The 17,669-nt window shown below is 33.7% G+C and overlaps 1 protein-coding gene across 9 annotated transcripts in view; it reads right to left on the bottom strand.

The window, feature by feature from the left end:
- Positions 1-17,669, bottom strand: part of ARHGAP21 (Rho GTPase activating protein 21) — a 132,821-nt gene that overhangs the window by 46,222 nt on the left and 68,930 nt on the right. The window lies entirely within an intron of this gene.

Below are 17,669 nucleotides of genomic sequence, written 5' to 3'. Positions count from 1 at the left end.
CAAACACAAAACATAGTCATGGAAATGAAAACATGATCAACTCTGTAGTATAGTCAGAATTTCACAAAATGTTATCCATGGATCATCTGCATTAACAACAAAAGTGTTTGCTGAAAATGAATGTTCTGGAGTCCAAACAGAAATCTGCTTTGTTAACAAGTTTCCCAGGTGATCTTTATATACACTAAAATTTGAGAAAAACAGTTTCAGTAAAAAAGAAGTCAAGGGAAGATTCAGAGATAGGAGGACACTTTGGCTAAGAGATAAATACTGTTATCTATTGTGGGAGGACAAAAAGGTAGATAAGAGTTCTCAAAGTGTGGTACCCAGACCAGCAGCATCAATATCACCTGGGAATGTGTTAGAAATGCAAATCTTGTGGACCCCTCCCCAGATCTACTGAATTAGTCACTGAGGTGATTGTGATGCACACTCAAGTTTGAGAACTACTGAAGTAGAAGACACACAGTCTGGAAACTTAAAGAAGAATATAACCACAAAATGAGTAATACATGTGTAGAGTAATATACTACTGCTTGTTAAATAGCATCATTGAGTAGAAAATGATTGTTAATATAAAGAAATCATAGCTATTGCATATACAACTGAATTTTTATCATGGTGTATGCACAAAGGTAGCTCAGAAGAAGTTTCTTAATGATAAAATATCTATCAGTATCTCTTCTCAAACACTTAGTTAATTTACTTTGAAAGAAGCCCTCTAAAGCAATGAGTAACTTCAACTACAAATTTTTTATGTTTCAGAAGCCAGTAGACATGGGTTCAAACACTTGCTTTGCCACCATAAATTTTCTTTGTGTTCCAGGCTTTATTTTTCTTCATAGAACTTCCTACTTACTGCCTAAAATTAGATTTGTATTTGCTTACGGATTTGTTGTATGTCACTCCCACTAACAAACTTGCAGGAAGTTTGCATGCTCACTGATATCCAAAAGCACCTACAACAACACCTGGTATACAGTAGGCAGTCAATAAATAATTACTGAATAAATGTATTATTTAATTCACATGAGCCTTCAAGAAGGGCATTATGATCCTAAAATTGCCATTTGAGGAGAAAAAGGACTAAGTAATTTACAAGAGGATAAGTAGGGATTTGAACCCAGGTCTGAATTTACATGTGGCATTCCATGAGTTGCTTCATGAGTTGGTCAATGATAGGCCACATATATAATGGTGGCTATATCATATAGCCTAGGAGTGTAGCAGGCTACACCATCTAGGTTTTCTAAGTACAAACTATTTAACTCACACAACAATATCACCTAACAAAGCACTTCACTTCTCAGATTGCAGTTCTGTGACACATGACCATGATTTAAAAGGAAAAAAGTCTTTTCAATTTAAGTCACTCAAAATGTAAACACTGACTTCCAATCAAGTGGCAATTAATCAGGCAATTAATCCCTCTATGGCCAACCCAACATTTGCAACAGGTGGCATCAGAAGAAAATCGTCTATCTCCTTGGCTAGAGATTTGAGGGTTCAATAAGATTTATTTTATCAAGACAATGCTTTGATGGGAAGAGTTATAAAACAAAGAAAGGAGGTGGTTTTTTCTTGTTTTGTTTTTGTTTTTACTGCTGTCTTCTAGTCCACTGTGTCTCAAAATTGATTATACCATACTTATATTTAAAATATACAAAATGTAAATGACTATTAATGAATTCTACAAAATAACAAAAAGTTGGTTGGGTAGCAATGGGGTGACTTCTGGAAATTCTGATAGAAAAGTTCACTTACACAGAACAGAGGTGGTCCAAAATAATTTGGTGTGCTAATGTCTATAAAGGAAATACTAATTTTGCAATGACTGCCGTTGTAAAGTCAGAGATACTTTGCCATTGATAAATCTCTCAATACACTATGCCTGAAAACATATGAAGATGGAATAGATTAAAAGAGAGGCCAATCCTATTTTGTAAGCACCATTACATCTGCTGAGAGTTGCACTTTTTGATTTTTGTTCACTTTCTTTTCTGGATTTTCTTAATTCCACCTAGATTCCTAACTCCTCTACACAAGAGAAAATTGTCCCCAAATATCCCTTAAATATAAATCAATTTCATTAAGAAATATACTTCTTTTCAATTTCCATACTTGACTCAAAGTCTTGAGTTACACATGATTTAGTAACATTAATAGTGTCCTCTTTAATATATGTCATCTTCAATTCCGCTGGAACTTGATAAAAATGATCAAATTCAAAATGTCTCATTCAATCTCGTGGGTCTTTGTTTGTTTGAGGTGGGGGTGTGTTGATACTGGGGATTGAACCCAGAGGTGCTTTACCACTGAGACATATGCCCATATTTTTTAAATATTTTGAGACAGGGTCTTCTTGCTTAGTTACTGAGGCTAGCCTTGGAACTTGGGATCTTCCTGCCTTAGCCTCTCAAGTCACTAGGATTAGGTATGTGCCAACACACCTGGCTCCTGGGTCTTTAGTTTTTGCAAGTAAATTTCTGAGACATGCAAAACTAAAAGCCTGATCCTGAATTATGATAATCCAAACAGGAAAAATTACTTTTTCACTTCCCTGTATGAATATTTAACAGAGCCCAATAGCTTCCCTGGCAATTCTTAGTAAAAGCCTCTTTGATTTTCACATCTATACTCCAGATTCTTGATTTTATGGAAACATAAAACGTATTTCCAAATCAAGTTAAGTATTTTATTCAAGTGCCATTCCCTTGACCTTATCAAAAGAAAAGGAAAATGTGTCTTTTTAGCATAAAGTAATTAAATCTTTCTGTATTTATAGTAAAAAGATAATGATCTTACAAGGATGAGAAACTAAATAAGGAAACATTTTGAAAAAGCACATATAAATTTACCTGAAGTTGAATATTATATATTAAATCAGGAAGAATGCACATACTTCTACATTATATTAATAAGATCAGTTGGGGAAAATGAGTAAAAAAACTAATTATATATAGGGAGGAGCTATCATCCAAACACTGAATGTCTAGGCGAGGTATTACTGTCAGTGTCCAGTATAATGCAGTAGTAATTAAGACTTTAGGCCCTATAACCACAATAACATGGTTGAAAACCTCAACTCTACCATTTCTTTTCAAAGTAGGGCTATCTGATTTTGAAGTTATTGGATACATATTGGAACTAACAATTAATAGTTATCAATCTGAAATTCAAATTTGACTGGGCATTCTTTATCTGGAAACTCTATTTCCAAGTGACTTTACACAATTATTTACATGTGCCCCAATTTGCTGATCTGAAAAATGGAAATGATGAGAAATTATTCCTACCTGGCAAAGATATTGTAAGGATTAAAAGAGATACTCCATTAAGTGCTTATATACTACCTAGTATAAATGGGTATTTAATAGAATTATGTATTAATATGCTAGTGTAATTATAAACCTTCAAAAGGTGACATAAAGCTCATCACACTGCAAGTAATTAAAATACTGGTTGAAAGAATATCCATAAAATTCAACTATCATAAGGAAGTTGAGGAGTACAGTCCAAGGAAAAAAGGACAAAAAAGAAAAGAAAGTAGAAAGGTAAAAGAGATCGCACCAAAACAATAATTTTTTTTAAAAAAATCAAATCCAGTATCTCTGACATGAACCACTTATCTGTTTTCAAAGAGAGTGGTGTCTACATCTCTAGAACTTTGTAGGTCAAGAATGATTTAAATCTCTAATTACCTCCCTTTTTTGGAGAAAGCTAAAGTCAAAAATCACTTGCAACATTTAAGTTACTTGCAAATTTGAAGTTTTAAGTATATAAAGCAAACAGACTAAAGCAAATAGATTACAAAGCAATAAATTTAAAGTATAACCATTATGAAGAGTACCCTGAAAGGAAAATCCACAGAAACACAGATCATTTTAGTCAGGGAATTCTATAATTTGGGGGACAAGAGAAACATTTCTTAACAAACTGGGGATGGGGAGACTTTATACAAGAAAATCATCCCATATTTTAACTAAAAGCAAAGCAATGAAAAATAATGACTATCACCGAAGTTAAGATTTTTCCTTCTTCTGAGTTCTCAAATATACTACTGAAGATTTTTTTCTAATGGAAACAAATCTCTGCTTATATAATGATGGTTATTTTTTAAAGTTTTCTTTTCATTGATTTCTTTGTTGTTTAAAAAGAATCTATCTCTAAATTTAAAAAAAGGCTCACTACACAAATAGAGGCTAATGAAATGACACTGAATTTTATGAAAGTCAGATAAGTCTGAAAAAATGCCCTTCCACAATGGTGCAAAGCTAAAGACATACATTACATAAAGAAATATAAAAGCACCAGGTGCCAATTATTTAAAGAGAATAAATTAAATAGCTTATAGAAATTAATATCTATTTTTCAGATGAAAACTTTAACAACAGTAAGGGCTGGGAGTGTAGCTCCATGGTAAAGTCCTTGCATAGCATGTCCAAGGCCCTGGGTTATATACCCAGCACTGCAAAAAACAAAAAATTAAAAAATTGACTGAAATTTCAATGTAGAAATAAATATCAAAGTTAAGTTTGAATGATGTTTTTTAAACTTCATTTTTCTTTGAGGGAGAATAGATTACCATGTTGAATATTTTATTGAGCTATCATTAGAAATTACAAATCATTAAGGCAAAAAGCAAACAGAAGTAGTAATGCCAAATTCATGCTAGTGGTTACTTCTGGGAGAAGATAATAGGGAAGGAACAGTATAAAATACCTAAACTATATTTGCAAGCATTTATATAGGATAGGGAGGAGAAAGGGGAAGGAAATGGAGGAAGGTGGGAATATCAAGATACAAGTTAGTATGCCTTATCTAAAATGCTTGGGACTAAAAAGTTTTGTATTTCAAAGTTTTTCAGATTTTAAAATATTTGCAAACTATCAGTTGAGCACCCCTAATTTCAAAATCCAAAATCTGAAACTTTTTGAGCATGTAATGACCTGATTTCAGACTTTGGATTTTTGGATTTGGGGATGTTTAATTTGTACTAAAATGCTAAGAGGACAAAGAAGAGTATCAATATCGAGCATTCAAAAGTTACATTTTTCCCCTATATTTTGTTTGCCTGAAATATTTCACAATATTTGTTTTTGAAAACATGTTTCAGACACAACATAACCAAAATAGAACAAAAGCAGTACTAAGAGGGAACTTTACAGCAATGAATATCTATATCAAAAAAGTAAAATACCTTAAACATCCTATCACTGCATGTTAAGGAACTAGAAAAGCAAGAACCAAATTCAAAATTAACAGAAGGAAAAAAATAATAAAGATCAGAGAAGAAACAAATGAAAAAGGGACTAAAACACAACACAAAAGTTCAGCAGAAAAGATAAAAATAGACAAACTCTTAGACTAAGAAAAACAAAAAATAAAAGATGCAAAGCAACACATTACAAATAACACCACAGAAATTTGTAAAAAGAATAATTAGAGATTATTATGAACAACTATCTATCTACCAATAAATTTGATAACCTACAAGAAATGGATAAACGTCCTAGATACATATACCTTATCAAAATTGAATCATAATGGGAAGGAAACTGAGCAAACTGTGTACATGTTCAAATATGACATAATGAGACTCACTATTATGTATAATTATAGTGCATCAATGAAAATTTTTTAAAAATCAAAAAAGCCTGAATTTAAAAACAGAAAAACAGCTGAGTGCGATGGCGCACTCCTGGAATCCCAGCAACTCCGGAGGCTGAGTTCAAAGCCAGCCTTAGCAAAAGCAAGGTGCTAATAAGCAACTCAGTGAGACCCTGTCTCTAAATAAAATACAAAAGAGGGCTGGGGATGTGGCTCAGTGGTCAAATGCCTCTGAGTTCAATCCCTGATACGCACACCCCAAAAGGAAAAAACAGAAAACCTAAATAGACTAATAAAAAATATTCCAAACATATCCTAAGAAGCCAGCATTAGCCTGATAATAAAACCAAATAAGGGCACAACAACAATAGAAAGAGAAAGTAAGATAAACTACATGCCAATATGCTTGATGAACAGATGCAAAAATCCTCCACAAAATATTAGCAAACAGAATTCAACAGCAAATTAAAAATATTACTCATCATGATCAAGCTGGATTCATCCCAAGTATGCAAGGATGGTTCTTCATAGCCCAGTGGATAAACTGTAAACCACATCAAGAGAATGAAGGACAAAAACTATATGATCATCTCAACAGATTCAGAAAAGACCTTTGATAAAATTCAACATCCCTTCATGATAAAAATGCTGAGCAAATCAGGTACAGAAGGAACATACCTCAAAAAAATTAGCATTTATTAAGCTAACTGCTAAAATTATACTGAATGAAAACTTTAACATGGATGCCCAGTTTTATTCAACATAAAGATAGAAGTCCTAGTCAAGGCAATCAGGCAAGAGAAAGAAAGAAAAGGCATCTTAAAGTCAAATTGTAACTGAAAGAAACTGAGAAGGACACACACACATAAATGGAAATATATCCCATGTTTATGGATTGGAGGGATAAATACTATTAAAATGTCCATACTATCCAAAGCAATCTGATTCAAAGCAATCCTTATCAAAATACAATGACATTCTTCACATAACCAGAAAAAAACAACCCTTAAATTTTTATGGAACTACAAAAAGACTACAAACTACAAATAGACAAGGCTATGTTGAGAAAAAACAAAAACAAAAAAAAACAAAGTAGAAAGCATTACACTACCTGAATTTAAAATATGCTACGTAAAACAGTATGGTGTTGGCATAAAAACAGACATACAAATCAATGGAACAGAACAGAAACTAGAAGGAAATCCCTGCATCTGTGGCCAAATGATTTTCAACAAAGTCACTAAGATCATGCATTGAAGAAAGGACATCACACTGAAAAGCTTCTGCATACTAAAGGAAATAATTATCAGATTGAAGAGACAACTCAGAATAAGGGGAAACATTAGCAAACTATACATATGACAAGGGATTGATATCTAGAACATATGAAGGACTTAAAAACTCAACAGCCAAAAAAAAAAAAAATTAAAAAATTAGGCAATAAGGCTAAACAGACATTTCTCAAAACAAGACATACAGATGTCCAATAGGTATAGGAAAAATATGTTCAATATCACTAATTATCAGAGAAATGCAAATCAAAACCACAATGAACTATCATCTCACCCCAGTAATTGACTACTATAAAAAAGACTAAAGTCCAAGTGCTGGCATAAACCTAGAAAAAAGGGAACCCTTGTGCGATGCTGATGGAAATGCAAATTGGTACAGCCATAGGAAAAACCATATGGAAATTCTTTGAAAAATCAAAAATAGAACCACCATATAATCCAGCAATCCCACTAGCATGTATATATCCAAAGGAAAGGAGATCAGTCAAAGAGACATCTGCATTCTCATGTTCACTGTGGCACTATTCACAATAGCAAAGAAGTGGAAACAACCAAAATGTCCATCAGCTGATAAATAGATAAAAAGTGTGTCGTACATCACAATGAAATATTGTTGGCCATAAAAAGAATGAAATCTTCTCATCGGCAACAACACGAACTGAAGATTATTATGTTAACTGAAATAAACCAGGCATAGAAAGACAAGTATTGTATGATCTCCCTCATGTGGAATCTGCAAACATTGATCCTACATAAGTTGTGAGTAAAATGGTGACTACTAGAGGCTCAGAATAAAGGGAGAGGTAAGGATAAGGAAAGGTTGATCAATAGATACTAAATTACAATTAGAAGCAAAAAGTTCTGATGTTAAAAGTTCTTTCAACCTATACCTAATTTTTAAAAATGTTTTATTGTGGAAAACGTTCAGCATACACAAAAATAGAAAAGACAATAGGATAAAGTCATGAATCCATTTTAAATGATTTTGAAAAACCTGTCAGTTTTGTTTCATTAAAACCTATCGACTTTTTTTCTAAATCATTTTAAAAAGCAAACCCCAGATCATATGTCAATTCATTTACAAATACTTTATTTCAGTATGATTCACAAGAGATAAAAATTTAGTTTTTTATTAAAGGAAAACAACAAATGCTTCAATGGTTCTCTATAGTATGTAGTATTCTGCATAACGTAGGTTTCTAATATAAGCTGACAACACACCCAATCTTTCTACTTTCATCTTCCTAAATGCCTACTCAACATTAATGAAGGCAGTGTCATGACAGAAATGACAGCACCCAAAGCAAGTATTTCAGATGTAAAAATCACAACAAAGCCCTAAATAAAATTTCTGAACAAGCTAATTCCCAATCAAATTATTCTGTGCATTCAAATTCACTGAGTTTATTTATATAAGCAAGAGAATATATGCTACAAGAAAATCTCCAGCATATAACAGGGCTTGGCATATAGTAGATACTCAAATATTCGCTGATTCAAATTATCACCTTGGAAAATGTTAACAGTAAAACTGCACAAAAGCATTTCAGAGATTTGTTTCAGAAACAAAGCTATTATACTACAGTTGACCTATAATATTTCCCACATAAGGGGGGGGCATGCTGCCATTCAATAGCAGTTTAAGTGCCATACCACTAGGTGTCAGACGTGAATCAAAACTTTCTGGCAGTATAACAAAGCAAGACTACAGAAGCATGTTACTCATCAACAAATATTTACTGAGCTCTTACTCTGAGCCAGGCACTGATTCTTCTAAATAAACCCAACAGTCCTGAGATTTGCTTTCTGGAGCATCTGAAGTTTATGCAGCACTGTTGTTTCTCAAAATTTTAGGAATTTCACAAATCATGCATAATTTCTAGATACATAGTGCTGTTATTTCTTTTATACTAGATTTAAATTTCTCCAGAGAAATTTGTTACAGTTCTCTAACCACAATCAACTGTCTTTCCATTTTTGACTTTACCATCTCTCAATCCTAACCAATCAAACTTGCTCTTCAACTTTGTGCTGTACTTTTTAAGACTATTAGTCCCACCTCCTGCCAATCACTTTCTTTCTAAGATTACCCATGAATCAAAATTCACCTGGAATCTCAACTTCCTGTTCCCCTGGACCTTTCAAAACATTCAATTTGCCAATCTCTAACTGTGGAGAATTCCAACCATATGCCAACTTGTCCCATTCTGATTTCCTCATACTCTTTGGATATCTTTATCTCCTACTTCACTCTATCTCAGTTACTCTATTCTCAATTTTCTTCCACTTTGTCCTATCACTGGTAAGGATTTAGTTATAAGCCTTCTCCAGAACTTCGCTCCCATAAATCTCTCTCCGGTTGTTTATAAAACTTCAGTCAATCCCCAAGACTTCTCTCAAAATCTTTTTATGTTGGGGGGCAAGGGGGTAACCAGGAATTGAACCCAGGAGAACTTAACCACTGAGCCACATCCCCAGCCCTTTTTATCTAGACAAGGTCTCCCTGAAGTTATAAGGCTGGCTTTAAACTCGAAATCTTCCTGCCTCAGCCTCCCAAGCCACTGGGATTACAGGTGTGCACCACAGTGCCTGGATTCTCTCAAAATCTCTTACGGACATAGTTTTCAAAACTTAAAAACAAAAGTTCTTCCCACATTTCCACACTGCTTTCATCAACATCACTTCATTTTCATACTTCCTACAAATGCAGTCTACATTCACTTATCTTCACCTACCTCTATTGCAGGATTCCTCAGATATTAACAAATATCCCCTGGGGAGGAAAAAAATCATCACCCACACCACCCCCATCCTCAAGTTTGCTTTCGTCATCACTTCTGTCCACTGTACTCAAACTATTCTCAGTAACGTTACCAATGTGCCTTTTTTCCGGTCTGGTCTGAGTCACTCTGTTAAAGCAAGATATAATTAGTTTGAGAGATAGTGATGTTATGGAGAACAATAAACAGAGTGAGAGTGAAAGGCAGGGCTGCTGTATAAAACAGCCAGGGAAGTCCTCTAGAACAGGTGATATTTGAACAACACTGAAGGAAGTGAGGTCAGAGGCCATGTTGCTTCCTTCCCAGCAATTAGTTTAGTGGCTGGCTTATGATAGTGACTCAACAGATGTTTGCTGAGTGAGTAAATAAACAATAAGAAGAATATTTTTCAATTCAATGTATTCAGCATTTATATGCAAATATTTTTGTTCTGTTTTTTATACCAAAGATTAAAAGTTTCTTTTAAACATCGAAAGCAGGGACTGTTAACTACTGCAATTAACTTTTTATTAACTGAATTTATGAACTGCCATACTCTCAATGTAGATTAGCTAGAGAGCAATCAGAAATGAAAATCCCAACTATCCAGCCAGGTGGTGTCTATGATCAAGGTCACGAATTAAGGAGCAGCTAGGAAAAGATAGCTCAAAATCACCTAATTACAAAGCTGCCTCTGGGCCAACATTTCCACAGAGAACTTATTTCCAGAAGAGAGATTAATATTCCAGAGAATATAAATACCCTAACCATATACTTGTCTTGACATTTTTACCTTTATAGTCCTATCTGTTCAGTATCTCCAATCAGTTCTCTAAAATCCTAGATTTCATGCTTTGTAAAGCTTTTAGAACCCTTAAAAGAGACTTTTTTGAAAATTACATTTATTTTTTGACTCATTACATGTGGTGTGTTTCTCAAAGTCTTAAACTCTACTCCTAATAAAAGGATTTCTAGCAATATCTACTTTAATCCAACTGAATTCCCTTCATTATAGATTACTATAATTATGGTTTCCTGGGACTTTCAAAGTAAAGAGAGTTTGTTTTTTAAGCCTTTCATTTAACTTAACCACCTTACCAAGTAACTTTAGAAAGAGGATGTCTAAATTCCTACGTAGGCCTATAGCTTCCATATTTTTGATATTATTGTTCTAGTTTGTGTTTTCTAAATAAAAAGAACTGTCACACTTGTGTTAGGAGAACTGATGAGAAAAAAGGGAAACAAAAGTAGCAGAAAAGAAAGAAGGCAGAAAAGAAAAGGTTTTCTTTCTCAGCAGCAGAAACAGACTTGGGCTCTGATTACAGTCAATGAGGAACATGCAAGGAAAGGTGGCAGCCAGCACAGCAGCTATCACAGTGCACTTCCCGTTATTCAACGCACCCACTCCACAAACATTAGAGCTCATCTGTGGACCAGGTACTTATTAGACACTAAAAATTCAGCCATAAAAGATCTGTCCCTAATGATCTTCGTTCTGAAAGTAATATATAAAAACTATTTTTCACTAATACAGTGAATGCTGCATACAGTGGCATGGGCCTGTAGTTCCAGGCCCATGATCAAGAGGATCACCTGAGCCAAGGAGTTAAAGATCAGTTTGAGCAACTGCTAGCAGACTCTGTCTGGGGAAAGGAAGGAAGGGGAAGGGAGGAGAGAAAAGGGAAGACTGAACTATGTAAGTATACAGAAAATTTTTACTTTATATATTTTAATAACCAATTTTTGCCTTAGTTCTTTATATCACATAATTAGTTCTTTATATCAGATTTGTGTCAGTGCCACTATCTCCCTAAAAAGGTAAATCAAGAAGCAAGAATGCTCAACTTATTTATGACATACATGAATAATCATTACATTGTCTCCAAAATAGGAGCAGGAAATTTCCATTGTAGAATTAAGGAAAATGCCTGTCTGCATCTTTTACTAATGGTGAAACATTAAACAATCTACTGCGTTTTTGTACAAAGTATCCCTTCAAACATTTGAGAACAGTTATCACCTTTTCCCTAAACATCTCTCTCTTCCAAGCAAAAATATGTAAATATATGTTTAATTGGGGTCCCAGAAAAAATGAAAAGAGACCATTAGGATACAGATAATGGCAATATGTGAAGAGAAACTGGCTGAAAATGTTCTAGAACTGATGAAAGAACATCCACACAGTCACAAGAAGCTCAATGAATCCCAACGAAAGATAGGAAGAAATCCTCACCTATACTCATTACTATGGAAAGGCTGAACACCAGAGAAAAATCTTAAAAAGCAGATATATATATATTTTTTTTTAAATATTTTTTTTATATTTTTTCTTTTCAAAGAAGGGATGAACCAAAATATAACTTCTTACTAGTAATCAAAGACTAGCCAGTTAGAGTAGTATCTTCAAAATTATTGAAGAATTCTATACCAAGCAAAAACATATTTCAAAAATGAAGATGAAATGAAGACATTTATTTCACTTAAAAAAATTCAACAGCATAAAAATAGCATGTAGGTATGAGGGAGATAAATGGAATTTAACATATTATGAAGTCTATATTATTATTTCAGAAGATAATAAAATTTTGGTGAGCTTGCTTATTATAATTTCTAGTATGACCACTAAAAAATACCAATATGCTACTTAACCTCTTAAGTAGAAAGTATGAAAGAGAAATGATATTTTTCATCTCAACAAAGAAAGTCTGCACCAACATAAACCTCAAAATAAAACTGAAGGCTAATATATAATTAATTAATTAAATGTAAATAGACAAGAATCTCCAAATCTACCAATGATGAAGTAGTTGGTTTCAGATTCAACCAGAAAAGCTAGACAAAGTACAAATCACAGAGCTTCTAGCACTCAGGAGGCTGAGGGAAGAAAAAAATGGGTATTCATGAAGGACTAGCCAAGGAAGAAAGTACTGGAAAACACCAAATGTTTTTAACTAGGGTCACCAAAAGAACAAAACCTATGAGTAGGGGTAAAAATGAAACTGCCCAACCCTGTCAATCATGAAGGCATATCACTCCTTCAAGAGAACTTGCTACAGGGAGTATAGTGATTGACAGACCCAGCTGCCAGCCTTTGTATCAACCAGTCCATGCTCTCACCATGGTCACAGTTCTCCATCCCTGCCCAAAGCAGGATTCCTCTAGAAGAGTCTGCCTGAGGACTCCCCACTGGCCACGCAGAGACTTCCTCCCTTCTCTCACAGGGGTTAGATCAGTATCATATCCTCATTCCTTTATCATTTCCTTATCCTTATCCTTTTATAAGCATTTCTCACAATAAATCTTTTTGCTATATCATCCTTTTTTGACAACTGCTTCTTCTTGGTGCCTGCTATCAGTGGACACAAGCTGACACAGCAATTATCACAAAGGTCAAGGCCCAAAGACTTCTAGGTGAGGGCAACCATTGAACAGAGAAGCAAAGATCCTAAACAAAAGAGAAACTCAAACCTGGTAATACATAAAAACATCATATATCATGAACAAGCTTGGCTTAATCCAGTAATGCAAGGTTGGTTTAACATTTGAAAACTAATCAACATAATCCACTATATTTAGAGATTAAGAAAGAAAAACCACAGGATTATCCTAAAAGTAGCAGACTAATTCTTGGGAGAGCTATACCAAATTCACAGACTGGAAAATTCAATATTTCAAGTATTTTAAAATACTACAAACAATACAAAATCAAAATTCCAGCAGGATTTTGTTGTTGTCATTATTGTTGTTGTTATTGTTAGGTGCAGAAACTGAAAACCTCATTTTTATACTACAAATGGAAAAATTTAGCCCAGGTAATCCAAACTCCCCCACCCCATACCCCTTCAACTGTTCTGAAAGCTTCATATACCCTAGGTAACCTTGAAAAATAATTGGAAGACTTACTCTGCCCAATAGCAAACCTTATCATAAAGCTGCAGTAATTCAGATAGTACTGTCTTGGTGCAAAGAAGATGACCAACAGACCAAGAACAAAGTTTGGGGAACTTCTATGAAGAGTAAAATAAAAATTTCTTAAATAGGACTCATAAAGTATTAACCATAAAAGAAAATATCAATCATTAGACTACATTAAAATAGGAAATTCTCTTTATCAAAATCACAAATAAGGAACTGAAAAGCAATTCAACTGGTGCACATCTGTTTAACTCAGCAACTCAAGAAGTTGAGGCAGGAGGTTCACAAGTTTGAGGCCAGTCTGAGCTACTTAGGGAGACCCTGCCTCAAAATAAAAAGCAAAAAGGGCTGGAAATGTAGGTCGGTAGTGAAGTGCCCCTGGGTTCAATTCCCTTTACCAAAAAATTAAAATTAAAAAAAAAAAAAGAAAGAAATTGAAAGGCAAGTCACAGACTGGACATCTGCTATACATATATAATAACGAAGTCCTCATTCAGAACATTTAAATAGAATAATTAAATTTCTATTTAAATAGAATAAGTAAATAGAATTATTTAAATCAATAGAATGCACAGTCATTTGTCTTCGGGAGTATCAAAATTAAAGCTACAATCTATACCACCATACACCCATGGGGATGACTAAAAAAGGATTGACAAATAGCAAATGTTAAAGAGAATAAAGGGCAACTGGAACATTCATATTCTGTTGGTGAGCACATAAAATGAAACACACTTTGGAAAACTGGCAGAAATTCCTAAATATTACTGTATGTACATCTATAATATATGAATAAATTATACATATACTTTTGGGTTTTTAGCTTTATTTAGGGCTAATATGTGATAAAACACACTTAAGTACACAGTTCAAAAAGTCTTAACAAATGTATATACCTATGTAACCACCACTATAATCAAGACCTGGCCGTTTTCATCATGTCAAAAGTTTCCTTGTGTTCCTTCCCAGTCAGTTCAGACAACCACACTACATTAAGTAGTATTGTTTAGATTTGTCTTTCCTAGAATTTCATATAAATAAATGGAATCAGACAGTATGTACTCTTTTGTGCTTGACTTCTTTCACTCGTCAAAATGTTTTTTGACTGCAAACACATGTGCAACCAAAGAAAAAGCACATAAAATGGATACCATCAAAATTAAAAGTTTCTGTTCATCAAAGGCACTATAGAGAAAATAAAGACAACCTACAGAGGATAAAATATATACAAAGTATATATCTGATAAGAATCTACTAACCAGAATATATCAAAACCCTTAAAACTCAACACCAAAAGGACAATGATCCCACTTTAAAAATGGGCAATAGGGCCAGGGGTGTAGCTCAGTAGTACAGCACTTGTCAAACCATTTTTGAGGCCCTGGGTTCTCCACCCAGCACTGCAAAAAAATAAAATAAAATAAAAAGTAAATCAAAATAAATAAATAATAAAAAGTTTAAAGGGGGATTTGCCCAAAGAAGATGTACAAATGGCCAACAAGCATATGAAATGATGCCCCAAATCATTAGTCATTAAAGAAATGCAAATCATAATTACATGAGATATCATTGCATACCTACTAGATTAACTATAATACAAAACCATGAAACATGTTGGTAAGGATATGCAAAAAACAAGACCTTCATGCATTGCTGATGGGATTGTAGTGGTAAACAGTCTGGCAGTTTCTCAAGAATGTTAAACAGAATACCATATGACCCAGAAATTTACACTGCTAAGTATACACTCAAAAGAACAGAAAACAAAAGACTCAAACAAATGCTTGTATGTCTATGTTCATGAAAGCACTAGTAAGAACAGCCAAAAGATGGAAACAGCCCAAATGTCCAAGAATGAAAGAATATATAAACAAACTGTGGTGTGCACATACAATGTGATTATTATTCAGCCACAAAAAGGAGCAAAGTATTGCTACATACTACACACAGATGAACCTTTAAAACATTACACTAAGTGAAAGAAGCCTTGGAAAAGGGTATATATTATATGACTCCAGTTATATGAAATAATCAGAATAGGTAAATTAACAGGGACAAAACATTGGTGACTGTCATGAACTTCAAGGAGGAAGAGCATAGTTTCCTTTTGGAGTGATGAAAATATTTTGGAACTAAGCAGGAATGGTGAATGTACAACATTTCATGCAAATTCTGTATTGTCACTGAATTATTCACTTTAAAATGTTGAATTTTATGTTATGTTAATTTTACCTCAATAAAAAATGTTCTTTAGATTCATCCATGTGGCTGTGTATGTATCCCATTATACAGATATACCACAATTTACCTATTTATATATTAATGAATGTTTGGGTTGAATCCAGTGTTTATTTCTTTTAAATACAGTGGTTATGTACATTTCTATACAAATCTTTTTGAGGATGTATGTTTTGTTTATTTTAGGTAAATACCTAGGACTGCTCTCATCTTTCCATAAAAGTGAAAAAAAAAAATGTGTTACCAGCCATAAAATGCATAGGTATCAAAAATATAACTAAAAACTAAAAACTGAAAGCAATTTCAGATATTAAAACTGATGCTATATTCTTAGCTAAAAGCTCAACAAACTTAAGCCAATAATACATGTCAAACTGAAGATAAAGGAAAAAAATTAAAGATAATTATGAAATATTAATTATGTTAGCCAAAATTGGAACGACAGATCTTTTAATATTGTTTACCTTTAAAGAGAAAAAAACCCTCTTTCTTATACATTTCCAAGAATGAATTGTGTAAGCATAAGGGTCTTACTGACAGGCTACAGTAGGAATTAGAGAGGAAAACCCAGAAACAGACTGCCTGAGGTTTAGTCCAAGCTCCTTTTCTTGCTAGTTATTTAAACATTCTATGCCTCTGTTTCATCCTCTAAAACACAGAAGGTGATCATCGGATCCACTGTAGAAAGCAGTTATGGGAAGTGAACGACTTCGTGCAGTCTGAGAACAGCAGGTAACATGTCATTACGACAGATATCACTGCCACTGTCCTCATCGTCATCATCATCATCCTTCCTACTTCCTAAAATACCCTAAATCCTATTAAAATACCTATAGTTGTTCTACTGAGCAGCATTAAAATAAAAATATATAACCAGTTAGTGTATTTACCTAACTACCAGAGAAACTCAAATAGTTAAAATTTCAACACAGTTTAAAATATGTATCCTACGGGATTCAATTCATGCGCCATCCTAAAGACATCACAAAAGAAATTCGTGGAGTTGCTTAGTACTGCTTCACTAAAAGCAATGAAAACATCCTTCTGATATCTCACCACCAAACCTTACACCACGAACCTGCCCACAACAAACTTTCCTGTAACAAAATTTTCAAGTTTGTATTTTAGCGCTATAGTATTCTGATAGAACAGGTTTTCAATATATTAACTGAAATCAGTGGCATAAAGTATACTATAATTACTCAGTTTTACAAAATTTTTCTAATAAGCAAACTGAAGAACATTTTATCTCTGAACAGTGGGGGCTGTAATATTACTGACATTAAATAGTAAACTGGGTCAATTAGACTTCTCAGGGATTTGGAAGTATTATGAGAGAGAAGTCAAAGAGAAGGTATAGTGAGGGTTGTATCTCATACAGAGGTCAGTTCATGATACTCACTGTGAACATCCTTTAAGTCATCCTTAGAATACCAGAGCTTGAGCTTTGAAAGCTCAAATTTAAGATGTTATTATTGTTACTGAGCATTTAGTTGCTTTCCAAGTCCCAGTTCCAAGACCCTGGGTATACTATAGCTCCTGTCTTTAAATATGGAGACACTGAGTTGTTTTGTAGAATTTAATACAACTGTCCTTAGGTTACATGAATAAATTTCTATTTCTTGTCACTAGTCAAACACTTCCGTGGAGACTACCCAGCTATACAGTCAGAAACAACTGCAAACACAATACAAATTTTTACTAATTTTCTATTTATATAATGGCCATTTGCTTTCTTCTCCCTACTATTAACAGGTTTTAATTTTTTTTTTCTTTTTTTGGTATTAGGAACTGAACCCATGGGTACTTTTCCACTGACCTACATCCCCAGTCCTTTTTATTTTGAGACAGAGTC

This window comes from Sciurus vulgaris (genome assembly GCF_902686455.1).
Source record: "Sciurus vulgaris genome assembly, chromosome: 12".
NCBI classification, from domain to species: Eukaryota; Metazoa; Chordata; class Mammalia; order Rodentia; family Sciuridae; genus Sciurus; species Sciurus vulgaris.
This window is presented reverse-complemented; position numbering and strand designations above follow the sequence as displayed.